Source organism: Taudactylus pleione, unplaced genomic scaffold (genome assembly GCF_031769625.1).
Source record: "Taudactylus pleione unplaced genomic scaffold, aTauple2 ptg000155l, whole genome shotgun sequence".
Classification (NCBI taxonomy): Eukaryota; Metazoa; Chordata; class Amphibia; order Anura; family Myobatrachidae; genus Taudactylus; species Taudactylus pleione.
The window spans coordinates 3,425,004-3,427,345 of NW_028284557.1; positions in this window are offsets into that span (position 1 = coordinate 3,425,004).

Sequence of the window (2,342 nt, forward strand, 5' to 3'; positions counted from 1 at the left end):
CCTCCGTCTGTGTGCCCCCCCCCCTCTCTTCCAGCAGCAGCCCAGTCTCTCGCTGCTCTCCTCCCCTAGCCCTGTCTCCCCCACCTTTGTCTCTGTCTCCCTCTCTTCCCTTCTTCTCTTCTCTCTCTTTTTGGCTTTTCTCTCTCTCCCTCTCTCTCTCTCTCTCTCTCAAAATGGCTTTTTTTTTTTTTTTTTTGCAGACAAGGGCAGGCCACGCCCCCGATCATGTGATCTCCTCCCTGGGGACTGAGCAAGGGGGAGGAGGAGGGATGGAAAACAGGAGATGGGATGTGTATAGAGAGAGAGGACAAAGAGTGAGACACTGCCAGACTGTGTGTGTGTGTGTGTCTCCCCAGATTTATCCCTCTCTGGCTGTTCTTTGCTTTCACATTGCTAGAAGTAGTTTGAGCTAAGTAACCTGGCCCAATTTCCAGGTACCCTCCTATTCCATTCTGAAATAAAGCCATACATTAGAATTACAGTATCATTGTAAGCATCCGTATGCACTTCAATGTAGGCAGGTCCACAAATGGCCTTTTATATCTGATGTAAGTTTGTGGATTTAAATGCATGGAAAGGACCATGCTTTAAGTATTCTTTTTAATTAATGTTTAATGTGCATCTAATGTCCTTGGCATGCATTGCAATATTTAATTATGCTGTTTTCTTATGAAATGTTTAAGCTGTTCCAGTGGGGTTTAAGAGGAAAAACTTAGTTTTATGCATTTGACGACCCTCCAATTACCAAAAAATGGAGGGAAAAAGTAACCACATCCATAAAGCATGCTGTATCAAGATTATACAATGGTACCCACCCACCATTAGAATGTTACAGTTATTTATCAATATTTATATAGCACTAGCATAGTCCATTGCACTTCACAACTGGGGGCAAAAACAATAATAAAACAAAACTGGGTAGTAACAGACAGATCTCACTGGCTGCTAGGGAAAAACTGAGTGAAACCCTTCTCTCACCGCTCACATTGGTATGCATTGAAGGACAGAGCGCTTGGCGGGGCCTGTCTGATCACCTGGAGTAACTAAAAGCAGCCATAGCTTGGGAGAACAGAGGGAAGAGCTGCGGACGTAGGACCCGGTGCAGAGAGCTGGGACTGACAATGGGGGTGGACACAAGGTTGACCACGAGCTCCGGCCCCAAGCACATCACATTATCAAGGGAAGGAGGCTGATGAGTGAGCAGAGTCCAAGCACAGTAGAGTTTAATACAGTTTAGGCCATACAAAACAAAATGCAATGCACTGAATTAAAGGCGTACAATTCCGCATTCATAATGGCTTGAATGCTTCTATTTACTATATAAATCCACTGTACTGTTGATATGTACTATTCGCGTAGAACAATTAACAATAGGCACCAGCGGAATGTGAAAAGTAGGTTAGTCCAAACCGTTTATCCTTAAGCAGGTTTGGTGGTTTATTGAGGGTAACAGCAATTGTATATACACAGTGGTATAGGAGACATACAATGGCAGTGTGCAGCACACAGAATATGCTGGGTGTAGTAGTGTGCCTGGTGCAGAATGCACCATCAGGCTTTCCACTTACTGTTGTGGACAGAGGGGAGCTTGTGGTATAGTGAAACACAGATGGTGTAATGGTTAGCATTACTGCCTCACAGCACTGAAGTCGGTTCGATACCCACTATGGCCTTAACTGTGTAGAGTTTGTATATTCTCCCTGTGCTTGCGTAGGGGTGCTACGGTTTTCTCAGACACTCCAAAAATATTCTGGTAGGTTAATTGGCTCCTAACAAAATTACCCATAGTGTGTGCATGTGGTAGGGAATATAGATTTCAAACACAAAAGGAAGAATTACAGATGCAGAACTCCAACATTACTCATTATATATAGTAATGAATTTTGCAAATAATAGAGGTTTTGGCATAATCATGGCCATGGTTATTGGGCTACCCACTCACCGCGCCCAGGTAACCTCTGAGGGTAGGTCCCTAACATACTGGAGTTGAAATCCAGAGCGCAAGACACCCCCAAATCAGCCCAGCTGAGCCACCCCAGGGCATCACTCTAATGAGGAAAGATGAAGTGTAAAAAGGTGTTAGATAGCATCTGTAATTCTTTTTGTGTTTGCAACAATAGTCTCCACAGGTAGCACCTCCCATTATTTATATATATATATATATATATATATATATTCAGGGTGTGCAGTCTAGGGCTCCTTTCCAGGGAATATAGATTGTAAGCTCCATTGGGGCAGGGACGGATGTGAATGCCCGAATATTCTCTGTAAAAGCGCTGCCGAATATGTGTGCGCTATATAAATAGCTGGTAATAAATAATAAATAAATAAATAGTGAAGAT